The sequence below is a fragment of the Aquarana catesbeiana genome, linkage group LG01 (assembly GCF_042186555.1).
Source record: "Aquarana catesbeiana isolate 2022-GZ linkage group LG01, ASM4218655v1, whole genome shotgun sequence".
In the NCBI taxonomy this organism is placed as follows: Eukaryota; Metazoa; Chordata; class Amphibia; order Anura; family Ranidae; genus Aquarana; species Aquarana catesbeiana.
In genome coordinates this window covers 610,258,881-610,286,588 of record NC_133324.1, presented here as the reverse complement: position 1 = coordinate 610,286,588, position 27,708 = coordinate 610,258,881, and the positions used below count along the sequence as shown (strand labels likewise).

The 27,708-nt window shown below is 44.5% G+C and overlaps 1 long non-coding RNA gene across 1 annotated transcript in view; it reads left to right on the top strand.

Moving 5' to 3' along the window:
* The window catches only part of LOC141108169 (uncharacterized), a 99,365-nt gene extending 96,579 nt beyond the window's left edge, over nt 1-2,786 (top strand). The window contains exon 4 of the long non-coding RNA XR_012236017.1: nt 2,496-2,786. This is a non-coding gene — a long non-coding RNA (uncharacterized lncRNA). The remainder of the gene's footprint in view (nt 1-2,495) is intronic.
* Nucleotides 2,787-27,708: the final 24,922 nt, after the last annotated feature.

Here is a 27,708-nt window from a genome sequence, read left to right as displayed (position 1 = left end):
AACTGGTCCAGACCCAGATGAAAGCTGGAGAGGATTTACCCCAATGAGACATTTTTAGGGTGGAAACTCCAAGACATACACCAAGTGAAGTATGCTTTCCATGTCTGAAAATAGAGCTAGCAAGAAGCAAACTTGCTAGTGTTTAACATTATGGGAATCACTTATTTGGGGATGCCCTTGTCCCTGAGTACCTATGGCATTAAAGCAAGCTACTGTGAAACAGCATGGCAAATAGGTCCTTCAGACAGAAGATGTAGACAATCTGGTAGAGAACACGGAGCATCTAACAGAAGTCTTACCAGGTCAGAGAATCATATGTTCCTGGACCAATCCAGGGTAATGACGATCACTGGAAGGCCCTCTATCTTAATCCTGCAAAGCAAATGAAGAAGTTTCTGTGAAGGAAATGTGTCGGTCAGGGTGTACGGATCTCATACAGCCACCTGATCACTGTACTTGGAGAAAAACCTGTCCAGTTTGCTGTTGAACTTGGGATGAAAACAGTGGACATGGCATGACGTTTCACCCACAACAGAATCTGGTTTTCCTTTTTTTTTTATACAAGACTTTTTGTTCCACCCCCGATGGTTGATATATTACACTGATGTTCTGACTGCATCCAGATTGAATGACACCTTCAGCAGGATGGTCCAATGCTGCAGACAGCCAAATCACTTGAAATTCCAGGATGTTGATGGGCAGATGAGGCTCCAACAGATTCCCTACACCAACAGGGTGTACAGGTCTTTTCTCCAGCCTAACAGGCTGGAATCCATTGTTAGAATGTTCCAGGAGACAGGAAATTACTTTCCTGGTTACAGAGCCAGATTCCTGATCGACCAATCAGGAATCCACCAGAGACAACCTGCTCCTCAGAGCCAAACAAATCAGTCTGCCCAGGGACTGGACTGACTTATCTCACAAAGACAGAATATTGCATTGTATACGTCTAGAGTGCAGCTGGGCAAATGGGACTGCCTGGAAGGAGGCTGAAATCAGATTCAGGACTATCAAAGCGAAGATGTAGACAGCACCTGGACTGGAAAGTATGAACCTGGGTTTGACTTTTGAGACAGAAACACTCTATGTGAAGGATTGGACCTCGGTACTCTAAATGATGAGTTGATTCCAGCACTGATTTCCTTCAGGATCAGGATCCATAAGAACTGTTGCAATGTTTGGACAATTAAGAATCTAACATAGTCTTTCCTGACCGCTCCCTCAACAGGAGTTTGTCTAAATATTCCACAATAGGGACTCCACAAGAGCGTAGTGGATTCTATGTGGAATTTCTGAGCTTGAAAAAAAGACAATCAGTATACTGAAATCCAAGATGGGCCGCATGCCTTCTTTGGGTTTGGGAACTGTGAACAGGTTGGAGTAAGACCCCTGAAATCATTCTGCCACAGGAACTGGGGCAATAACACCGTGATCCAGATGCCCTGAGAGGGATACATCGAGATCTACATATCTGTGCAATGACACAGGAAGGTGAAGGTGAGAAACCAAAGAGAATGCTGGGAGAGGAACATGCAAGCTATCCAAATTTCCACAAAGGCTAACAGATATCCCCCCAATTTGGAAAAAGGGGCACACCTTCATGTCGAGGAATGTTTGTCTAAGGGTTCACCGTGCAGGTGAACTAGGAGCCAAGCTTTGGGGTTTGGGATTTGAACATTGAAAGTGAGTAATGAAACAAAAAGGACACTTTATTAAACCCCGGTGAGTGATAAGTTGGCCCAGACAGTGCCTTAAGCCTTTTTCACAGAGCTAGATGGATGATCTTGTAACCATTAGCATCCTTGATAATGCTATCCACAGTAGATCTAAAAGATGTGCTTGTCCAGTAAGGATTGGAGTGACTCACAAACAGTCTCAACAGCTGATGGCTCAAAAGCTGGTAAGACCATGGGGAGATCAGATACAGAGTTTGCAGGGGGAAGGGGAAAATCTAGTGCAGCTCTGCAAAGAAACCAATCATCTTCCAGGTTTTATTGTCAAAGCTTATTTGAACAAGCTAAAGTTAGAAGCTGGTTGGCTACCATGCACAGCTGCATCACATTTTGAGTGCACCAGCTTTAGTAAATCCCCCCCCCTTTCCCTTTCCTTCCCTTTCTGCTCTGGTTCTCAACAACCTTGTCTATAATTTCAGACGTTTATATATGTATCTCCTGGGGAAGCGAGCATTATCTTGCGAAACGCGTAGATACATTTATTATGTATACATTTGCATCAAGGAATGTCAGTTATACCTTGATTTATGTACCTATGGAAACCCATGCATATGTGTATGTACCTATGTCTAAAAAAATTATTTTTAATTGTATGTATCAAAAGCATTTAAATGTTCAATAAATTGTGTATATTTTATACCTTGTGGTTTTGTCTCACAAAGTCTCACAAAGTCCCTTGGGCATTCTTCTTCTTTGTATATATACATTTACAAGTCTCTTATCTTATCTCCCTGATATCTCTCTTTTCTCCCTTTTTGGCAGCCTGTGAACTACAGCTTTTGTCAGCCTTCCTCATTACCTTCGCCAAAGTTTTAGTTGAAGAAAGTGACATATAGTTTTTGAGAACAAGGAGAGGAGGAGAGATTCCAATAAGGAGCAATGCTAGAGGACATTTACAGCACACACTAATTTTGGTAGCATAATTATTAATGTGGAATGTATGTTAAAGAACATTAATTGTTATCAAACTTATATGGGTAAATTTAAATTAATGTTATTATATTATTGTGCATTTTAGTATGTGTGTGAAGAACTGTAAAGTTGGTCCAACGGTCAAAGGACATACACTCACAGGTTAAAACTCAGGCTATATTGGTCTAAAGTGTTTTACAATGTAAATTTTTTTCAATGTAATAAAATAATTTTTCATTGAACTCTAATGCATAAATTTTAATGATTCTGGTTTTGAGGTTCTTGCTCACAAAAATGCTACATTTAATTGATAGCACCAAAAATTCTATAATGGTAAATTCCAAGCACCCTGGTACATGTTGAGTAGAATTCCTGTAGAATTCCAATACAGCACTAACTAACCTGTGTTAAAAACATGTCTATACTCCCGTATTTTCAGGTCACTGGTTCGGTCACTTGATTGGCTCCCCTCTGTCAAGCAGCAGCAGGGGAAAGGAGGGATCATCACAGCAAATGGGCCACAGTAAGCTTATAGATCATGTCATCACTCAGGCAACACCAGCCATTGTTGAGTGCTCTCTCCTCTCCCCTGTAGCTGGCGTTGGCTGACTTAGTGGAAATCATATGACTGGACCAAAGCAACCTGAGACTATGTAAGTATATAAATTTTTTTTTTTTTTAACACAGGTTAGGTGTTGGAAGGGGGAGGGAGAGTTGTTAAAGTGATTGTAAAGGATAGTTTTTTTAAATAACAAACATGTCATACTTGCATCCTCTGTGCAGCTCGTCCACAGACGCAAATGCCGGACTCGGACTCGGCCCTGCCCCCCCGGCGCCCACGTCATTGGATTGACAGCAGCTGGAGCCAATGGCTGCACTGCTATCAATCTATCCAATCAAGAACCGGGACCCTGTGGAGAGAGGGACAGCGCGTTCCCGACGCATAGATGAAGGGGCTCAGATAAGTAAAATGGGGGGGGGGGGTGGTGATTGCCAGGTGTTTTTTTTTTTACCTTAATGCATAGGATGCAATAAGGTGAAAAACACGAGGGTTTACAACCCCTTTAAGCATAGTTAGTAAAAGCCCTGAATTTTACTTAAAGGCAGTATCGTGGAGTGTTAGGGAGCTGGCAATTAATTTGGTAAGGTAGGAGGCGCTCTCACAGTATTAAATTTTACCACAAATTATGGTACCCTTTATGAAAATGGCTCTTTATGAAAATACCCCCAAGTATTGTGGGGTGTGTTTGTACAGATTTCACCGGGGGGTATAAAGGAGTTTTTTCAATGCTACAATATAGGTATGGGGGAAGGGGGCAGTTACCTAGTTGAAGTGGAAAGGTATTGAGTAGTTTGTACATGTAATCGTGGCATATTTTAACAGGACAAAACAAAGCTTGACCGTAGAAGGCACCTTTGTTGCTTTAAATCAGTCTGTGAAATCTGGCTTCCCTGGGGGATTCAGGTACCTAATAAGCTGGATAAATGTTGGTAGGTTTGAAGGAGTAATCATGAGATACTGAGGGTTTTGCATAGTTTAGCATGGTGGAAGGCACTTTGAGAGTTATTTACAAAAGGCAAATCCACTTTGCACTACAAGTACACTTGGAAGTGCAGTCGCTGTAGATCTGAGGAGGACATGCAAGGAAAATAAAAATCAGCATTTTAGCTTGTACATGATTGGATGATAAAATCAGCAGAACTTCCACTCATTTCAGATCTACCCCTCAGATCTACAGCGACTGCACTTCCAAGTGCACTTTCAGGTGCACTTGTGTTGCAAAGTGGATTTGCTTTTCATAAATAACCCCCCTTGACTCTTAAACATCTGATATTCCTCAGTAGTGATGGCTTCCCCAGGGTTTTAGGAAGCTGAAAAATGATGGAGGGAGTGCAATCAGCAGTGGGAAACACTGAAAGGGACAATAAAAATAAGTACTAGGGACCGGTCATTAGACAGAGGTAATATACCTTGGTGCTGGCATTCTGCTACTAGAGTGGACATGTTTGATACAAAAAGGAATCGGAAACATCTGCTGGTCATAAATGTGCTAATAATATCCAGCTAAGGGAGATGCTTGAATCATGCTTGATCATGAAGAGGCTACCCAATAACAGACACCAGGGAAGTGCAAATCAAGAAAGCATTAACCATCCACATAGATCAGCGTCACTGGTCATGAAAAGGGTGAAGCATACAAACATCTGGAAACCGCTGCTTAAAGCTGGCCATAGATTATACAATTTTCTTGTTCAATTTCCTTTAGATTTACCTTCAACTATGTAGTGCAAGGACTTGCCTTATTGCATATTGTTTGATCTCATATTATATGATTATGGTAAATCTAAAGGAAAATTGTACAAGAAAATTGTATAATGTTTGGCCAGCCTTAAGAAAGCATTAGGAACGCAGACATTAACAACAAAGTGCGACAAATGGGAGGTTTTAAGGTGCCAAATTACTCAATTTGTGGTTGATACTGTGTGCCAATACTAGTGTTTTGTATTACTTTGCAACAACTAATTTGTAGGCAGAGGAAGCACTTGGAAGCATACACAAAAAACTGCACATGTGCCTTGTGTAGACAGGGCAGTATGCACAATCAGGGAGTATGCTGCTCAGTGATACAGGAGATACAGTGTTTCATTAACACTGGCTCATCCAAGGCATGCTCCTCTGTACCACGAGCAGCAATATTACTACAATAGCCATACAATAGACTTGATGACACATAAGTAACATGCAAAAAACTCAAAGAAGAGTTTGCCTACCGTCTGTGGAAAGAAGTCGGCCAGGACATCCTTGGTTTCTTTAACCCGGGTCGGTTTTTGTTTTCCTTGCTATACAAATACTTTTCTGTATCTGAGTGATACCTCTGCTTTATCTTGATGTGGGTGCGGGGTTGCCTCCATAGGTGTTTTGGGGGTTTAGCAGTGCCTGCTCCCTCTCTGCTTAGAGTTGCACATAGAACAGACTCAGCGCTTACCAGCTCCATCATTTGCTGCTTTTCACTTGCTTATTCAAATATAGTGGGAATCACGTCCATAGAGATGCATGTGGTCTGTGTGCAGCCTGTCTATAGCAGCGCAGCTGCTGGGTGAAGCCTTTTTGCTCAGCAGACACAGTCGGGTGACGGCAACTTTCTAACCAGTCTGATGATCAGGGGAGGTGGTATTCTGCCTGACACTCCCAGCTGTTCATATGTAAGAGGGAAGCTCTGGCAGAGGGACCATGGCACTTGGGTAACACAGCAAAGGATGCTTCTCACCAGATTCAAGCACCTCTCTGCACTCACAGTCATGGGTGAAAATGAATGACCTTAGCATAGGGATGAAAATGAATCACAATTCCCTCAAGAGGGATAAGTGTTAAAGCCAAGTTGCAGAACAAGAGTTAGATCTAGAAACAGCAAATTGGCCAAACATAGTTAAAAATAAGAGGAGAAAACATGCCAACATTCTAAGGTTTGCATAAAGCATCAAGGCATGTTTCCCGTACCACAAATGTCGTTTAATACAAGACAGACAAATTCATTTTTGTAAATGAATCAGGGGAATGTTATTTTCTGATCCGTTATGTTGATGTATGCATGTTTGCTGGAACAAGACTACATTTGATCTCTTTAATACCCTTTACAAAAGCTGAGACATACTTGACATACTGTATATAGCGGAGTCATTATCGAGCAATCTACACAAAGAAGTGTCATATATCCAAGCCAGAGAGAGTGTAGCTGACATTCAGAAGGCACTTCAACAGATCGAGAGTAAAAGCCATTCCCATAGCCAGACAGTTAACAGCATTTACTGTATTTATTATGTTTGTACAGCATTTTTCACAGCTAATTCTGTCATTCCGCATATAAGGTATCCATAAGATAGCTATTGTCTGGTTAGTCTGATAATGCTGAGACTGGACACGATTGTACTTTAATTTAATCAATCATAACCTATGCAGACCACCCTGGGCCAACAGGTTTTAAGGAAAAAAATGATCAGGTAGCTATTCCAGCTTGATTTCTATTGCTCTCCTAGGATATGGGATCTGTTGGAGTTTTGTATTTATTATGTTTGTACAGAATTTTTTTTACAGCTAATCCTGTCATTCAACATACAAGGTATTCATACAATAGTCGTTGTCTGGTTAGTCTGATAATGCTGAGGTTGGACATGATTGTACTATAGGTTAATCAACCATAACCTATGCAGACAGCCCTGGGCCAACAGGTTATAGGGAAATAACTGATCAGATAGCATTTCCAACTTAATTTCTATTGCTCCCCTAGGGTATGAGATTTGTTGGAGTTGTCTTCACAAGAATAATAAATAGGTAATCATTTTTTTAAGCACAGAAAACTCACTTATTAAAAAAGCTTTGCTTTTTGGATTCATAATAATTTTAATACTAGTAATGTAGATACACAATAATATTAAAGTAATGCAGATACATATTAAATTTCAAGGAATATTACAAAATATAGCACAACTCTTTTGGGCCACACCTCTATAAATGTTCTACTCCTCAAAGTTGCACAATACTCAATATGTAATATAATAAAGGGGTCCCTCACTCTCCTCTTCTACTTTCCATTATTTTGCTCTGTCCCCCCTTCATCAACACATGCACATTTTTTTGTTTTTTTTTTTTTACAATTTTTTTTTACTCTTTTTTTTTACCCGGAGCCTCCTGGGATACTTACGTTGCACATCTAAGGAGGCTTTGAGGCATGCACATGCTGACTCCTGATGACGTAGGAAAATAAAATGGTGGCCTGAGACCAGGGTGTTCAGCAGCAAAACAACACTGGATTTGCTGGTCGTGTGAGTATGTTTAATGAGGAAAAGCCAGCAAAAAAACAGCTAAGGGGGCTTGAAATATAAAAAAAAAAAAGATGACAGAAAAGAATCAAGGTAGCAGATGAACCCTGTGCACAGATTACTGAAATAAAAAATAAAAAGTCTAATACGTAGAGACATACAAAGGTAAAAGCAGGTTCTCTGTTTAAAATGCTCTTGCTTTTTGTCAATTAAAGTAAGCCTCTTATATGTCTGAAATATATGTTAAATCTTTGAAGAGAACACCTAGATAGACCTGCACATATAGTACCTTTCCCTGTGTCTCCAACCACTGCTACAAACACAAATAGCAGCTTATATCTCCTAAGTTGCAGATCTGCCTTCACTATCCTATAATGCATTGTGTGAGCCTCATTAATGGAGCACAAAGTTAATAAACGTGTATTGGGTGCCTCAAAGCCCAACTCTAGGCAAAAACATGTTTTTCCTCCATTGTCCACACTGCACGGGTTAACTGCTTGTTTTTTTCTAGGGGAGAGGAGAGCAGAGATATACTTACCTGGTCCTCCCAGCACAAGACCAGTTCCTGTGGTTCCTGCCACCCCCCCACAGTCTAGTGGTCTTGTGTGATGGACTGTTCCTGAGGTCATCACACCCAGTGCAGGCTCCATAAATCAGGAACAGTCCACCACTGGCCCATGGCGCTGTTTTCTGGAGGATCGAAGGATCGGGTGAGTATAAGCTTTTTTTGCTCACCCCTAGACAAAACAGCTCCACCGCATGTGGTATATATTTTTTTGCCTGGAGTTGTGCTTTAATTTTGGAAGTACTCTTACATAAAGGTTTGTGCCGGCATCTGGCAGACGATATAACTTTGCTTCCCTGGTTATACCAACCATGAATAATTAATGTGCAAACAAACAAACAACTTGCTGATGTTTTCACCACAGTTTGTCCTGTACCCTAGCATATGAAAACGAATTAATACAATAAATTACATGCCAGATGAAATGCTTAATGCAAAATAATCCTTTAGATAGATAACCAGTCAATGTATTTATGCATTTCTATACATCAGATCAAAAAGAGGGGCGAGGGACAGAGGAATTTGGTCCCAGGTGCGGGGGCAGACGGTTCACTCTTTATTACTAATGTAGCAGAAGCAAAAGAAATAATAACACGCAGAATCCGAGTACATTTAGTAGTACACTGCATCTATATAGGATCACAATAAAGCTATTAATGTTAAAGCAACCTTAACACCAGGTTTAAAATGCTTTTTTTTTTAAAGTGACCCAAAGCAAAAGTACCCCAAAAGCAAACTTCATCCATGTTAGAAAGGTGGATAAAAATGAAATGGCTTTCATACAAACGTAATGATACTCCTAGCTCTTTGCTTAATCTTCCTGTCACACAACACTAAAGGGTGTATTTTTTTTTAATTTGCATTGCTGTTTGTTCATCAAAACTGCATGTGAATTTGTTCTGTACGAAGCAATGGAGCAAAACTTTCTCAGGCTATATTCTCTGCAGAATAATTGTTTGATTGAGGAAAAATGCAGCATTATGGACACTAGATGGTGCTGAACTAGGGTGGCCACGTGTCCCGGATTGCCTGGGATTGTCCCTTATTTGAGTTTTTTGTCCCGTGTCCCGGGTACCTTCATTCCGGGACAATACAGTGTCCCGGAATGAAAAAAAAAAACACACCGCCGGCTTGCACCAGTCCAACTGCCACCCTTATCATTTTACAGTACAGTATACTTCCTTAAACACACACAGAAATGCGCAGCTAACTGGTTGCTAGGCTAGGGCCGCCCGCCCCGCGTCTAGCAACCAGTGACGTCAGCTGGCACCGTCAGTCACGTGGGAGAGTCAGTGCAGTGGGCACCCGCATGGCGCACTCTAGACTCTACACGCTACGGCTAAGCAGCGCGCCTCTGAGAGAGAGAGCAGCCGCCAGCCTGACAGCAGAGCCAGTCCAGTCCACGCTTACTAGCCTGCCCAGTGCCCTGTGCCCAGCCCCAGTCAGTGGTGGTGCCTGCCAGTCCCGGACCCGGAGCCGCCTCCGAGCCGACTACAGCAGCCGCACATTGCCAGCGGCCAGCCAGCAGCGCAACCCGAGTCCTGACTGAGCCGCCTCCTCGTCCGAGTCGGCTCCCTCCCGCCCACGAGGTCTGCCCGCCAGAGTACGTCCTGAAAGGTTAGTGTAACTTCCACAGTCAGTTAGCAATGCATGCACACAGCACACTCCCTCTCTCAAATCTGCTGCTGTCCCCAGAGACCCCCACCACCCCCCTCAGTTCTTCTGCTGTCCCCAGACCCCCACCCCCCTCAGTTCTGCTGCTGTGTCCCCCACACAGCCACACTCCCTCTCAGTTCTGCTGCTGTCCCCCACCCCCCTCATATCTGCTGCTGTCCCCCACTCCCCCTCAGTTCTGCTGCTCTCCCCCTCCATCTTTCCTCCATGTCCCCCTCCATTCTTCCTCTGTGTTCCCCTCCGTTCTTCTTCTGTGTCCCCCTCCGTTCTTCCTCTGTGTCCCCCTCCATTCTTCTTCTGTGTCCCCCTCCATTCTTCTTCTGTGTCCCCCTCCGTTCTTCCTCCGTGTCCCCCTCCATTCTGCTGCTGTCCCCCTCCGTTCTTCCTCCGTGTCCCCCTCTGTTCTTTCTCCGTGTCCCCCTCTGTTCTTCCTCCGTGTCCCCCTCCGTTCTGCTGCTGCCCCCCTCCATTCTTCCTCCGTGTCCCCCTCCGTCCTGCTGTCCCCCTCTGTTCTTCCTCTGTGTCCCCCTCCATTCTTCCTCTGTGTTCCCCTCCGTTCTTCTTCTGTGTCCCCCTCCGTTCTTCCTCTGTGTCCCCCTCCATTCTTCTTCTGTGTCCCCCTCCATTCTTCTTCTGTGTCCCCCTCCATTCTTCTTCTGTGTCCCCCTCCATTCTTCTTCTGTGTCCCCCTCCATTCTTCATCCGTGTCCCCCTCCATTCTGCTGCTGTCCCCCTCCGTTCTTCCTCCGTGTCCCCCTCTGTTCTTTCTCCGTGTCCCCCTCTGTTCTTCCTCCGTGTCCCCCTCCGTTCTTCCTCCGTGTCCCCCTCCATTCTGCTGCTGTCCCCCTCCGTTCTTCCTCCGTGTCCCCCTCTGTTCTTTCTCCGTGTCCCCCTCTGTTCTTCCTCCGTGTCCCCCTCCGTTCTGCTGCTGTCCCCCTCCATTCTTCCTCCGTGTCCCCCTCCATCCTGCTGTCCCCCTCCATTCTTCTTCTGTGTCCCCCTCCATTCTTCTTCTGTGTCCCCCTCCGTTCTTCCTCCGTGTCCCCCTCCGTTCTTCTTCTGTGTCCCCCTCCGTTCTTCCTCTGTGTCCCCCTCCGTTCTTCTTCTGTGTCCCCCTCCGTTCTTCCTCTGTGTCCCCCTCCGTTCTTCCTCTGTGTCCCCCTCCGTTCTTCTTCTGTGTCCCCCTCCGTTCTTCCTCCGTGTCCCCCTCCATTCTTCTTCTGTGTCCCCCTCCGTTCTTCCTCCGTGTCCCCCTCCATTCTGCTGCTGTCCCCCTCTGTCCTGCTGTCCCCCTCCGTTCTTCCTCTGTGTTCCCCTCCGTTCTTCCTCTGTGTCCCCCTCCGTTCTTCCTCCGTGTCCCAAAGACCATCCTTTTTGGGTGGCGCGGGGGGGTGGGGGTTGTCCCTGAATGGCAGTTTAGAAATGTGGTCACCCTATGCTGAACATCATAGGAAATAAGTATATTCATCAGCTTTATACAGGGGTAAAGCCACCCGATCACCTCCACAGCCTGCTGAAGGTACTGCCCCCCTCCACCCAACTGCCCCTGCCATGTGTCCCAGGCACTGCTGCCTCACATATGGATCTAAGACAGGCGTTGTGGGTGTTGGCACGTGGAATGAACGGAGACCAGCAAACTTCCATTGGCTGATCTCGCCTCTGGCGAATGAACACAGAAACAACGTATAATATGTTACTTCTGGGTATGGCTGTTGGTTTACCCGGCTGCTGTTGCCAAGGAAGAAGCTAATGGAGCAAGATTTGTGCTCCATTAGGGTCAGTGGAAGGCAGGGAAGACATTTAGGGGTCTAATAGACCCCTGGTCTCAATAAACAAAACCTGCCACAATAAAATGCTATCACATAGAGGACTATTGGCTGCCTAGGTGAGTGATAAAAGTGAATGAAAAAAACAAAACCTAACAAAAAAAGTCACAAAAAATTTAAAACACATAAAAAAAAATAGTCCTGTGCCCCTACATACATGCATACAGCATATATATATATATGCGACATGTGCGCCTACATACCAGAACATCAGAGTGAGAGCAATAATTCAACAATCATGGTTAATCTGAACTGAGAACATGTAAAGACTTTTAAAACAACACCTATGAACAAGTTTGTTAAAGGCTTGACATGTTGGGTATCTACTTGTCGCAGCCTTTATATTTTATATATCTTACAAAAAATTGGGTAATCTATTTGTGTTTATGTGCACTAAAATTTTAACTTTAGGTTATTATGTACTAAAAATTTACATTTGATAAATATGTGTGCTAATATCATCTGACATAAAAAATTACAACTGCCTCCATTTTATTCTTCAGGGTTAGGTTTAACTAACTCTTCAGGTATAAAATGTGTAATTTAACATGAGAGCAAAGCTGGAAAAAATGGTAGACAAGCTGGTAATCTGTATAGGAATAAAACTGCTGTATGAGTTGCCAGTAGTACCAGCGTTATAGGCTCTAGTGGCAACCGATAAAACAATTTTATACCTATACAGATTAGGAGAGGAAAGTCTTTCCAGAGTCCAGTTTGAGTATTCAAAGTATACACAGATTCATAGCGTTCAAAGTAAGCTAAATGAACATACACTTTGCAAAGTAAAGTAAATCAACCACAGTTACCTGCAAGTGATATCCAAATTCAATTTAACTGGAAACTATAATAGTTTTTGGTCAAATTAATGTGATCGTAAACCTATTTTTTTTTTTAAATAACAAACATGTTATATTTATCTGCTCTGTGCAATGGTTTTGCACAGGGCAGCCCCAATCCTCCTCTTCTCAGGTACCCTGCCGATGCTCCTGGCTCCTACCCCCTGCTGAGTGCACCTCATAGCAACCTGCCTGCTATAGGGGAACTCGTGCAGTCTCGATCCCAGGCTGCACTCTGTGTGTCCATAGATGCACAGAGTGCAGCTTGGTCCAGCCCTCCCCTCTCTGCTGACTGGCTCTCCACAAGTCTGTCATGTTCTGGAGTTTTTGCAGGTGGGGCTTGATTTAGGGCTATGTGTAAGCATGTTGAAGGCCCATATTTCAGCTATCTCTGCCTTCAGCGGCATACAGTGGGCATCCAACACTTTAACTTACAGTTCTTCAAGGCGCAATTAGGCCGAAACCTTGTTCTTGAAGTGGGATCTCCCATTGGTGTTGGACTTTTTGACTTGCTAAAAACTGCTTCCCTGGTGGCAGTGCATCAGCCAGAAGAGTGTCAGAATTAGTGGCCTAGGGGTTTAAAGAACCTTTTCTTAGCTGATGTTCGTATTTGTGCCTTAATTTTTTGTTTTTTTAATTGCTGGTTCGTAGGTGTCTCGGGTTGGTAGATCCCAGCCATTGCAAAATGGTATGCAAGCAGAGAGGCTTACTACATTCTTGAAAACTGTACATTTTCGTGCCATCACAGGTTTCTCTTTTTTGGTATTGCACCCACCAGGCGATGACCGCTCCTCCTCTTCCGGGGGCTATAGGTGCACAATTGTGGGCATGCTGTAGACATGCATAGCATAGCACTCTCCCTCACAGGATTTGACTGACAGCAGCAGAAGCCATTGGCTCCCACTGCTTTCAGTGAAGCCTGTGAGAGAAGGGAATGGGGAGAAGAGAAGGGCTGCAGACAGGGACAGTGCTAGATCAATGTAGGCCTTGGGGGGGGGATAGTGAAAGATGTTTTACCTTAATGCATAGAATGAACCACTTCAACCTCTTAGGATGAACTCATATGTCCTCAGATTGAGGTGGTTTTACCAGGATGATGCCAGGCGTCACCCAGGCATCAAAATTTGCAGCCAGCAATGGGCTTTCTTGTATAAGTGATTCAAGGGACTATATAGCTGCTCGATCACTTCTACAGGGTGCAGGTTCAACCTTTACGGGGCTCTCCTGAGCGATCGGGAAGCCTGGGACCAATGCCGCTTGGTGTTCCGAGGGGAGGAGAGGGAAGAAAGGTACATCTATTCCCACCTCCCCTTTGTGATGTAAGAAACTGGAAGCGACAAGGATTTTGTTACTTTGGGTTTTGGTTTGATGATCAGCATCTGAACAAATCAATCTCAGTTTGATCAGATGTCTTTTAAGGCAGTGGCGTCACTAGGGTTGATGTCACCCGGTGCTGAAAAAATTGGTGTCACCCCCCCCCTTCACCAACTATAGTCCCCCTCAGTACAGACCCCCCTCCACTAACTACAGATCCCCCTCTCTCAGTATAGATCCCCCTCTCTCAGTATAGATCCCCCTTCCTCAGTACAGACCCCCCTTCATCAATATAGACCCCCCACTAACAACAGACCCCCCCTCCTTCAGTACAGACCCCCCTCCATCAATATAGACCCCCCCACTAAATACAGACCCCTCTCCCTCAGTATAGACCTCCCCCCTCAGTACAGACCCCCCCCCTGTCAATATAGACCACCCCCTCACTACAGACCCCCCTCTGTCAGTATAGACCTCCCCTCAGTACAGACCCCCTTTCCTCAGTATAGACCCCCCCACTAAGTACTGCCCCCCTCCCTCAGTACAAACCACCCTCCATCAGTATAGATCTCCCCCTCAGTACAGACCCCCCTCCCTCAGTATAGACACCCCCTCAGTATAGAATCCCCCCTCTTAATGCAGACCCCCCCCATCAGTATAGAATCCCCCTCTTAGTGCAGACCCCCCCCCTTAGTATAGAATCCCCCCTCTTAGTGTAGACCCCCCCATCAGTATAGAATCCCCCCCTCTTAGTGCAGACCCCCCCATCCGTATAGAATCCCCCCCTCTAAGTGCAGACCCCCCCATCAGTATAGAATCCCTCCCCCTCAGTGCAGATCCCCTCCATTATAGCGCCCCCCCTGCACATGTTCATCTATATATAGGCTCTGATTCCCCCTGTATTGAATTATATTGTAATTGTACTGTCTGCCCTAATGTTGTAAAGCACTGCGTAAACTAACTGCGCTATATAAATCATGTATAATAATGATAATAAATAATAATATATATGGTAGTAAAGAGCACAGATCTCAGAACAGTGCGGATGGATACACCCCGCCGTGTGTGTCCCTCGGGCTCCTCCTCCTCCTGTGTGAATTGGATGTAAACAGAGAGGAGGCGGCTTCAGGTTTTAGTCCGCTCCGCTGAGGGACACAGCGTGAGATCCGAGAGGTGCAGATCAGGGCAGCAGGCGGTGATAGCGGTGCCGCTACCCACGGTTGTAAAAGAAATAAATAAAAAATTATACAAAAAATTAAAGCACCCCCCCCCCATGCTTACGCGCGAATGCAAACACATAAGTCCCGCGCGTATATGTAAACAGTGATTGCACCACAAATGTGAGGTATTTTCACGAACCTCCAATTGAGAGCAATAATTCTAGGGCCAGACCTCTTCTATAACTCTAAACTGGTAACCTGTAAAGACTTTTAAAGCGTTGCCTATGGAGATTTTTAGGTACCATAGTTTGCCGCTGTTCCACGGATGTATTTAATTTTAAAGCGGAACATAGGCGTAGTGTCATCGGCGTAGTATCATCTTTTATATTTTACCAAAAACTAGGTATTATATTGTGGTTGGGTGCACTAAAGTTCATTAAAGTATATTTTTTCTTTAAAAATTTTGTTTTAAAGATGGCTGCACAAATATTGTGCGACATAAAAAATTGTTTGGGGGTTCTACGTAAATTTCTAGCAAAAAAAACCCACTGATTTTTACAAGTACTGTATGACAGAAATGTTAGAATTGGCCTGGGAGTAGTGTGGTTAAAGCCAGCCATACATGGATCGAAATTCGGCTTGTTCAGCAGGGACCGGCCCAATTTCGATCCATGTATGGGCAAGCTGATTGTACCCAATTCGATCAGATTTTTCTACATATGATTACTGCCAGCGGCTATAGCCACTTGCAGTTATCATTGTATTCTGCCGGCTGGGAAGGTCTCCCCCCCCCCCCCCCCCGGCGGCAGAACACAATAACGCTGTCCCATCAACACTTATGCCCTGTACACACGATCGGATATTCTGACAACAAAATCCATGGATTTTTTCTGACGGATGTTGGCTCAAACTTGTCTTGCATACACACGGTCACACAAATGTTGTCGGAATTCCGAACGTCAAGAACGCGGTGACGTACAACACATACGACGAGACGAGAAAAATGAAGTTCAATAGCCAAGTGCGGCTCTTCTGCTTGATTCCGAGCATGCGTGGAATTTTGTGTGTCGGAATTGTGTACACACGATCGGAATTTACGACAACAGAGTTTGTTGTCGGAAAATTTGAGATGCAGATCTTAAATTTTGTGTGACGGAAACTCCGATGGAAAATCCGACCGTGTGTACGGGGCATTAGTGTTGAGTTATTCACTTTAAGGTCATCACAGAGGACAGAAAAGAAATTTTATTCACCAAATATGGAAAGATTTCTTCACAGTAAGAGCTGTAAAAATATATTCATCTATGGCAGCGGTTCTCAACCTGGGAGTCGATTGCCGATTTGCCAGGGGGTCGCGAATGCTGGCCGAGACGGACCCGAAGTTACTGTGTTACGCCGGAGTCTGTCCTTCTCTGCCAGCGAGATGTCACTTCCTGGAGAGGAGAGACCGCACGGAAGTGACGTTCCGTCAGTGCCATCTTGGTACTCTCGTCCGCAGTGAAGCTACACTTAGAAGTCGGCAAGCGGACATCTTTTTACACCCACCGAAGTCCGCTTGCAGAGGACGAGTCTACCAATATGGCTGCGACGAAATGTATTTTCCGGTTAACACAGACGGCTTGCTGATTCTGACGAAACACCAGTGATTTGTAAGTCAAAGATAGCATTTTTGTACATCAATTGCTGCCACTGTGCCATCAAACGCCACCACTGTGCCATCAAACGCCGCCACTGTGCCCATCAATTGCCGCCACTGTGCTCATCAAACGCCACCACTGTGCCATCAAACGCCGCCACTGTGCCATCAAACGCCGCCACTGTGCCCATCAAACGCCGCCACTGTGCCCATCAAACGCCGCCACTGTGCCATCAAACGCCGCCACTGTGCCATCAAACACCGCCACTGTGCCCATCAAACGCCGCCACTGTGCCCATCAAACGCCGCCACTGTGCCATCAAACGCCGCCACTGTGCCATCAAACGCCGCCACTGTGCCATCAAACGCCGCCACTGTGCCCATCAAACGCCGCCACTGTGCCATCAAATGCCGCCACTGTGCCATCAAACGCCGCCACTGTGCCCATCAAACGCCACCACTGTGCCATCAAATGCTGCCCCGTGCCCCGCCCGCCCTCCGTCTGCCCGGCACTTACCCTGTCTCTCGGTAGGGCATTTTATTCATTTGTAACTTATATGTTAAATAAATATTTTGCGCTGTATTTTACGGATTGTTTTTGTGATTAATCACTACGCTTTAAGATGTTAAATTTGTAGGGATGAAAATACATCCTGCATATCAGATATTTATATTTCGATTCATAATAGTCGCAAAATTACAGCAATTAAATGACCAACGAAAATAATTTTACTGTTAGGGGTCCCCACAACTTGGGGTCACGGCACTAGAAAGGTTGAGAACCACTGATCTATGGCTTGCTAAGGTAAAAAAACCTTTTGATTTTAGAACAGCATTAGGTGAATATAGGCTTTAGTAACAATACAAAAATGTACAGATATCTGAACCTTTTAGGTACCATAAAACGACATGATGACTGACATTTGAAGTGTTTCAATGCTACATTTGTGAAGCATTTTTATTTTTGGAGGTTTAAACATTTTTTTTTTTTTTTATTTGGCAAAAATAAAGAGTCTTTGGTTGTGCATTTGCTAAAAGAGAAGTCGTTTTCTGTGACTAGCACTGACAGTGCAATGGACAGCCTTTTCACCTCATTACCGTGCAGCAACAGAAGACTGTGAAAACCACAAGATGGAGATACAAAAGGGAGCGCGAAAAAAAAAAAAAACTGAGTGTGAAAAACAAAGAGACAAATATTATAGCATAACTGCTGGCAAAAGTGAAAAGAAACAGATGGCGTTGTAGAGGTCTCAGATAAAACACATATCATATAGAGATAAAAAAAAAAAGGAACACGTTTTAACTGCAAGGTAGAAATAAAGCACAGAGGGGATTTTGAAAAGTGTTACATGACAAAGCAGGAGCAATAAGAAAATGACAAATGTTTTACTAGAACATTTTAGTTTAATTTCACTCTGCTGCTCAGAACATATGACTATAAAACACGTTTTTGTCCACATCCTAATTGTGCATGCGTGGAACGATAAATCTCGCCGCAATCATGGCAAAATCTCAACGCGCGACACTGTTGCCCAAAAGAGGAGCGATAAATCTCACCCCAATCATGGCAAAATCTCAATGCGTAATGCCATCGCCCTGCTCCTTTTTGAGTGACAAGCTTTGCGCATTTTGCTGCGAGTGCGGAGCGATTTATCGTGCGACAACCATGGTAACAATCACACCGCGATTGGGGTGCCATTAACAAGTAATGGCTTTGCAAAATCGCCTAGGTGTGAATGGAGCCTTAGATGGCTGAAGAATCGATCTGAGCTGCAGCTGTTCCCCACCAGTTCTACACAGAGAACTGAGCGATCATAACCATTGATCGCTCAATTCATGTGTCAGCTCTAAACTGTCAGTCACAACTCTGTGCTCTGCCCTTCTACTGGGGTGCCAGGCTGTGGAGGGGTGAGATTGGCAGGCTCAGGCTCTCTGTGGTTCACTGCGGGGCTAAGCCAGCTACTAGTCAGGCATCTGGGTGGATCCCAAAATTATTGTCGGGATCCCTGCAAAGCCTGGACCGGCTCTGTGAAGTCATCTGACAGCATGCTTTAGCTGAACCTGGGTCACAGGTGTGCAGAACGAAGTGTACTCCTGTGACCCATAGGAGAAGTATGGCCAAAAAAACTCTGGCCACACTTCCATACCTCCCAACTTTCTGAGATGGGAATGAGGGACTCCTATTAGCAAAAGTAAGTAGGCATAGGACACACCCTCTGCCACGCCCTCCTTAAAGGAGAATTGTACAATAAAAAAGGTTGGTTAAACCCACAAGTGTTTTTTTACAACTACTATTTCTTCATATTGGCTTTTTGAATTTACAGTTGCAGCAATTTAGAAATTGAGTGAAAGGTTTTGCACTGTAAAACACTTTTTGATAGATAAATAGTGCATTTTATATACAACTAAAAATTAGATCAAAATGAGGGACAAATGAGGAGTAAAGAGGGACAGAGAGACTTTGTTCCAAATCAGGGACAGTCCCTTAAAATCAGAGACAGTTGGGAGCTATGCACGTCTCCTTTAACCGCTTCTGGACCAGCCGCCGCAGTTTTACTGCAGCAGGTTGGCTCCCCTGTGCGAAACCATGTTACTGTACGTGGTCTTGCGGGGTCCGCATAGCAGGCACACACGTGCCCACTGCACAGCAGGGGTGCCGATGCTCGTGGCTGACGGTCGCGATGACCGCCGGCCACGAGCAATCATGACCAGGAGATACAGAACAGGGACGAGTGGGTGTAAACACACACTTCCCTGTTCTGTTCTGAGAGGAGTGACAGATCGTGTGTTCCTATAAGCTAGGAATCACGATCTGTCACTTCCTGTAGGTAGTCCCCTCCCCCTTCAGTTAGAATCACCTCCCAGAGAACACAGTTAACCCCTTCACTGCCCCCTAGTGTTAACCCCTTCACTGCCAGTGACATTTTTACAGTAATCAATGCATTTTTAATCGCACTGATTGCTGTATTAATGCCAATGGTTCAAAAAATGTGTCAAAATTGTCCGATGTGTCCGCCATAATGTCGCAGTCACAATAAAAATCACAGATCGCCGCCATTACTAGTAAAAAAAAAATAATAAAAATGTTATAAATCTATCCCCTATTTTGTAGACGCTATAACTTTTGCACAAACCAATCAATATACGTTTATTGCGATTTTGTTTACCAAAAATATGTAGAAGAATACATATTGGCCTAAACTGAGGAAAAAAATTGTTTCTTATATATTTTTGGGGGATATTTATTATAGCAAAAAGTAAAAAAACTCATTATTTTTTACTTTTTGCTATAATAAATATCCTCCAAAATATATAAGAAACATTTTTTTTCCTCAGTTTAGGCCAATATGTATTCTTCTACATATTTTTGGTAAACAAAATCGCAATAAACGCTCTTTTTTTCTTTATATCGCAAAAAATAAAAACCCCAGAGGCGATCAAATACCACCAAAAGAAAGCTCTATTTGTGGGAAAAAAAGGACGTCAATTTTGTTTGGGTACAACGTCGCATGGCCGCGTAATTGTCAGTTAAAGCGACGCAATGCCGAATCGCAAAAAGTGCTCTGGTCAGGAAGGGGGTAAATTCTTCCGGGGCTGAAGAGGTTAAAAGGTCAGTTTACATGAAACTGTCATAATGGAAAAATGTTGCCAGCACACTGACAAACTTGTTTCAAAGTGCCAAGCTCTTTTATTCTTGGATGATCACACAAAAAAACAATGTTTAAGGAACCCACAGGGACCCTGCGATTCCTTACATGCCTGGATAATGGGTCACTGCGAGGCAAAAATAAAGAGCTTTACACTTTGAATCAAGCTTGTCAGTATGCTGGCAACATATTTCATCCATGTTGTATACCATGACTAGTTGTGAGTCGTTGCAGTACCCTTTGGATCACATGGTCGATTCCAGTATGGTATGTAAGAGAAATATACCACACGCCTGCCCAATCTTGGCACATACAGTATGTAACTGCAACTTATATCATATGACATATGGTGACAAACGGTACAGTACAGTATTTGTCTGTTAGTTTAATGATCATTTAGCTGATTAAATATGTATGACAAACCTTTCACTGAGCTGGGTAAACTAAACTGACAGTATGACAATGATAAATGCATAGTCAGAGATTACCTTCACTGAAAACTGCATGGTAAAACAATCAATTTATCCAATATATAGGTAGCTGGAGATATAAGCGAACCTTGACTTTTCCTGTAAGGGCTGAGCATGCTCCCAAAGTTCCTCCCCAGTCCGTCCGTCCATCACATCAGAAGCCCCCAAAATGAAATGATTTTAAAATGAAATCCAGGGACATATTTTTTTTTTATTGGCAAATGGCACAGGACTGCATAATACAATGAGCGCTTGGCACAGGACTGCATGGTACACAGAGCGCTGGGCACAGGACTGCATAATACACAGAGCGCTGGGCACAGGACTGCATGATACACAGAGCGCTGGGCACAGGACTGCATGATACACAGACCTGTGCCCAGCGCTCTGTGTTATGCAGTCCTGTGCCCAGCGCTCTGTGTATCATGCAGTCCTGTGCCCAGCGCTCTGTGTATTATGCAGTCCTGTGCCCAGCGCTCTGTGTACCATGCAGTCCTGTGCCAAGCGCTCTGTGTTATGCAGTCCTGTGCCCAGCGCTCTGTGTATTATGCAGTCCTGTGCCCAGCACTCTGTGTGGTGTCAGGATGATTGAAGCGCATTATTTCTATTATTACATTGTAATATAAAGTTAAATCATTCAACTCACTATAATGCCGAATCAGTGGGAGCCCTGAGCGTGTCACTAGCCACGTCGCCTGCCACCAGCAGAGTCTGTCCTTGCATCAGGTGCCCCCGGCAGAGTCTGTATAGACCCCCTCAGTGCAGACCCTCCTCCATCAGTGCAGACCCCCTCAGTGCAGACCCCCTCCATCCGTGCAGATCCCCTCCATCAGTGCAGACCCCCTATATCAGTGCAGACCCCCCCTCTATTAGTGCAGAACCCCCTCAGTGCAGCCCCCCCTCTATTAGTGCAGCCCCCCTCAGTGCAGCCCCCCCTCTATTAGTGCAGCCCCCCTCAGTGCAGCCCCCCCTCTATTAGTGCAGACCCCCCTCAATTAGTGCAGACCCCCCTCAATTAGTGCAGACCCCCTCAATTAGTGCAGCCCCCCCTCAGTGCAGCCCCCCCTTTATTAGTGCAGTCCCCCCTCAGTGCAGCCCCCCTCTATTAGTGCAGACCCCCCTCAGTGCAGCCCCCCTCCATTAGTGCAGACCCCCCCTCAGTGCAGCCCCCCTCAATTAGTGCAGCCCCCCCCCTCAGTGCAGGAGCGGCCGGTGTTCTGCCGAGAAAGTTCCCCTCGGCAAGTAAGGAACCCCTGTACTGCGCAGGCGCAGCACTTGCGCAGTACGAGCTGGGGAACTTTTCGGCAAGACACGGTGACGGCGGTGCCGTGTCTTCTGCTTCAGTGGAGAGGGGAGGGGCCGTGCAGCTAAAGGAGCCAATTCAGTGGCTGCACGGATCCAGCCCCCTTCCTCTCTCCACTTACTCAACACTAGGGGGAAGATCAAGCGGTGGCGCTGGCCGCCATTTTGCTGGAGCCAGCTTCTCCAAAAATAAAAAAAACAACATTCCCGATTTTCCTTATAGAAAATCCCGATTCGGGACAGCCTCCAATCGGGACGAGGGTCCCAAAATCGGGATTGTCCCAGGAAAATCGGGACTGTTGGCAACTATGGTTTACATATAATTCCAGATTCCAATGTCTCTGAATGCATTTCTTCTTTTCACATTTTCTCTGACCTGCACTTTTTTCATCACATTTATTTTGAATTACACAAACATACTTTGGCTCATATGTAAAGCAAAAAAACTGACACCTCTGCTGCTAGCGGGGTTCTGTGGTGCCAGGATGTTGGACTCTGTGGGGGTGAAGTGTTCTAGCTAAAGTGGGGTTGATTTACTAAAACTGGAGAGTGCAAAATCTGGTGCAGCTCTGCATAGAAACCAATCATCTTCCAGGTTTTTTTTGTCAAAGGTTATTTGAACAAGCTGAAGTTAGAAGCTGATTGGCTACCGTGCACAGCTGCTCCATATATTGCACCCCCCAGTTTTAGTAAATCAACCCCAATAAGTCTTAAAGTGTTATTAAACCCACAACAGTAAAATTAGTCTATAGATGCAGTAAAGCATGCTTGTTATACTCACTGTGGAACCTAAGGGGTTAATCCTTTGCATTGTGTAAAAAGGCTGTTTGTCTTCTCTGATTCTCCCCTTCTTCCACAGTCCCTAATCCATCTGCTGATAGTACAGAACCCTAGGAGGCACTTCGCACATGCTCAGTTTGGTGTGTATTGCTAGTTTACTTTTTATTTCTTAGGAGAGTGCATGTGATTGGCCAATCAGCACTGTCCAGACAGAGAGTCAGGGGTCATGCAGTCTCATAGGACAATCAGAGGAGAATGAAAACTCCTACAAGCTTTTGCTGAGCTGGACACTGATAGAAGTCACAAGACTGCTATATACTGCTGATGAGAAAAGGTATTTAGCTGTTTATATATACCAAAATCACTGCAATTCCATGTTCTGTGTACTGTGGGAGACCAGATATAGTGAATGCAGGGTCCTGGGTTTAGTGACACTGTAAAGCCGGTTCACACCAGGAATTACACAGAAGCACGCTCACGTTCCTGTGCAATTTGAGTGCTGTGCATTTTCAGTCCATACATTTAAATGAGCTGAAATTGTACTGCATTGCACCAAAATTAGTGCATGTACCACTTTTACAAACGTACGGCAAACTGATCGCATGGTAGCAAAGTACCTTTTACATGCAGCCCCCCCCCGTGTCTTCCGTAAATACTCTCCTGAGCCTGATCTTGGTCCAGCGGTGTGCACGTCTGCAGCAGCTCCTCTCTCCTGGCTCTCACAGGCTAGGTTGAGAGCAGTGGGAGTCATTGGCTCCCTCTACTGTCAGTCAAAACCTGTGAGCAGAAAGCGGCTGGGCGGGGCCGAGCTGGGCTGTGTGTCTGAATAGATACACACAGCCCTGTTTGGCAGCAAGTCTGCACAACTGACCACCATAGGAAGTGGTTTCCTATGGTGGGAACTTGGTGGGGGGAGGAGAATCGGGGCTGCTCTATACAAAACCATTACACAGAGCAGGTGAGTATAACATGGTTTACGATCACTTTACACTGACACCCGCTGCAGATGGCGTTTTGAATGTGGTGTGGAAAGCATGTGATCAGGTAAGTGTCATCACTGGAAGGTGCAGCTGAAGACTGCAAGGTTAACATCCGCTGACATCACTACCAATTTTTGGTTAACTTTCACTGCCACTGACCACCAATGGGGATTAATATTGTACTCACTGACAGCAATGGTGGGGATTATTACTGTGTCCACTGACACCAATGTTGATGGCTATTATTGCACTCACTGACACCAATGCTGGGGGTTATTATACTCCAACGTCTTCAGTGTGCGGTGTGATATGCTGAAAAAAAATGCAGCAGGACTGAAATTTGGGTAGCTGAGATGCATTATAGACTATTCATTTTGAATGGGCCAACTAATTTGACGCAATACACCTCAATGCACAAAATGCACTGCTATTTTGTGACCCCCTAGAAGTGTCGAGTCCACACTTGAGGCCCTCTATAATTTTCAGATTGGCCACCACCTTTCTAGTTGGTAAACCTGTTTTGGATAGAACTGTCTACGAGGGGATATTCTCTTACTTTGAAGAGATTTTCTTTTACCGCTTGCTGTGTTTTTAACCACTTCCCGCCCGCTGGCCGTCAAATGACGGCTGGGCGGTGCGGCTCTCGTTCTGGGTGGACGTCATATGACGGCCTCCCAGAATGACCGCTCTCATGAGTGATCATCAGTGCCCTGATTACAATTAAGTACCCACTAGTGCCAAAACTGTGTTCCGGGCACTGCCAGCAATTAGTGCCAACCAGTGTCCACAATTGCCACCAATCTGTGCTCACAACTGCCAGCAATCAGTGCCCACAAGTGCCAGCAATCAGTGGCCATTAGTGATGCCAGTCAGTGCTGGCCATCAATGTCCATCACTGCTGCCCATCAATGCCCATCACTGCTGCCCATCAATGCTCATCACTGCTGCTCATCAATGCCACCCATCAATGCCCATCAGTGCCTCCCATCCATGCCGCCTATCCGTGCCCACCAGTGTTGCCTATCTGTGCCCACCAGTGCCGCCTATTTGTGCCCACCAGTGCCACCCATCAGTGCCTCCTATCAATGCTCATCAGTGCCACATATCAATGCCACCTATCAGTGCTCATAAGTGCGGCATATTCATGCCTCCTCATCAGTGCCACCTAATCAGTCCCCATAAGTGCCGCCTCATCAGTGCCCCTAAGTGTCACCTCAGCAGTGCCCATCAGTGCCCATCAGTGAAGGAGAAAAATTGCTTATTTATAAAATTTACTGACAGAAACTAAGAAAAACTTTTTTTTTTCAAAACTTTTGGTCTTTTTTTATTTTTTTTTTTAGGGAAAAATTAAAAACCCAGGAGTGATTGAATACCACCAAAAGAAAGCTCTAGTTGTGTGAAGAAAATGATAAAAATTTCATATGGTTACAGTGTAGCATGACCGCACAATTGTCATTCAAAGTGTGACAGCACTGAAAGCTGAAAAATGGCCCGGGCAGTAAGAGGGTGTAAGTGCCCTGTATTGAGGTGGTTAACCACTTCAGGACCGCCCGCAGTCATTATATGTCGGTACTTTGACATTAAATACCGGGGTTATGGCAGCAACAGCGGGTGGTCTGCTTTAGGATAACAGTGGTCTCAGCAGCAGATTTGTCGCGAGATCACTTTTATCAGTGGCGGGAGAGGTGCTTCCCGCCGCGTCCCGGTCGTCTCCAACGATCCGATCCTTTCCCCTGCTTGGCACTAAATCGAGCAAGGGAACGATGGCCTCCACTCGATTCAATGCTGTTAGATGACAGAAGTAACGTCAAACGTAACTTCCACCCAACAGCCTTAAAGGGACAATTTATTTTAACTGTCTTTTTGACCCCAGATCTCACATTAAAGAGGTCCTGTCATGCTTTTTTTTGGATCACTTTTATTCCTATTACAAGGAATGTAAACATTCCTTGTAATAGGAATAAAAGTGATTCAATCTTTTATTTAAAAGGGCCAATCTAAAAAAAAAGTAAAATTAATAATAATAAAAAAAATTTTAAAATGAAAGCGCCCGTCCCCACACGCAGAAGCAAACGCATACGTACGTCGCGCCCGCATATGTAAACAGTGTTCAAACCACACATGTGAGGTATCACCGTGATCATTTGAGCGAGAGCAATAATTCTAGCAAAAGACCTCCTCTGTAACTCAAAACTGGTAACTTGTAGAAATTTTTAAACGTCGCCTATGGAGACTTTTAAGTGTCAAAGTTTGTCGCCATTCCATGAGCGGGTGCAATTTTGAAGCATGACATGTTGGGTATCAATTTACTCGGCATAACAATATCTTTCACAATATAAAAAATGGGCTAACTTTACTGTTTTCTTATTTTTTTATTCAAAAAAGTATATTTTTTCCCAAAAAATTGCGTTTGTAAGACTGCTGCGCAAATATGGTGTGACATAAAGTATTGCAATGACCTCCATTTTATTCTCTAGGGTGTCTGAAAATAAATAAATATAATGTTTTGGGGTTCTAAGTAATTTTCTAGCAAAAAAAACTGATTTTACACCAAGTGTAAAAAATAGGCCTGGTCCTTAAGTGGTTAAAGCAGAAAGTAAAAGGAAATCTTCTAGGTAGGACACAGAGAGAATACAAAAACGGATAGGGGTCTTTGCCATTTCTTACTCTGTCCAAAGCTTTAAAAAATGTGATTTTAGATAAAAGCTTTTATATAATGCTTATGTTTTCAATGTTCAAAGAAAAAAGTATTATGATAAAGGAAATATATTCTAATTATTGAGTGTAAGTAACAATGAGTGTTAAAGTGGTTGTAAACCCTTACACATACCCAGTGAAGTGACTGGCCTCAGGTGACACACAGAGATGAAATAAATCCTCCTACATAAGTTGTACCTGTTTATTTGCAGTTTACAGCCGTTCAAAGTGCAAAATATATACTGCTTGTCTGAGCTTTCAGAAAGCAGGGGGCTACAGTAAATTTACAATCTGCAGATTTCAGTGAGGAGAGCTCTGAGAGCTGATTGGAAGGAAGGGACACATCCCCCTCACACCGCACACAGGAAGAGAGCTCAGGCTGTCAATCACAGGCTGTGTACTGGAGATCCCTGCCGTGTCACCTTTTTTCTCTTGGTGTCAGGAAAACTTGTCAGAAGTGATTCATGCTGATAAGAGAAGTACAAGGCAGCAGACAGAAATGACATTTATGCATTTACACACGAGCGGACTTTACTATTGGACTGGTCCGATGGACCGAGTCCGGTGGACAATCCGATCGTGTGTGGGCTTCATCGGACCTTCAGCAGACTTTTTCTGTCGAAAGTGTGACGGACTTTAGATTTGGAACATGCTTCAAATCTCTACGTCGTAACTCCGCCGGACCCAGAAATCCGCTTGTCTGTATGCTAGTCCGACGGACAAAAACCAACGCTAGGGCAGCTATTGGCTACTGGCTATCAACTTCCTTATTTTAGTCCGGTGTACGTCATCACGTACGAATCCGTCGGACTTTGGTGTGATCGTGTGTAGGCAAGTCCGTTCGTTAAAAAGTCTGTCGAAAGTCCGTCGGACCAGTCCGGTCGAAAAGTCCACCTGTGTGTATGCGGCTTTAGTGCTCTGGATTGAGACAAGTACACACTATAGGGGGATATGTCTGCAACCACTTTGAGGGTATATAGGCAACAATCAAAATCTCATGCTTCTTCCATAAAAAGTTTAAGACCAATCCCTCCACAGCTGTTTTGCCAGGAGTGCCAACTGAATATAGCTGGGGGATTCAGAATAGAAACCTAACTGAAGTTATGACTTTCCAGTTCATCTTTTTAGAGATTTGATTGTCTCATTAATTCACCTCTAGTTTCTAATGGTCAAACGGCTTAATTAATTTTTCTTCATTCTTTCACTGTATTAGGTTAACTGAAAGCATTATTCCTTATAGTGCATGATGCAATGATAAATAAATGGCAATGATGAGAAGTGGTTGGTTAACTGAAAATCAATGTCCTTTCCTCAAATTCTGAATAATATAACTGAAAATTTAAAAGAACTGAATGAAC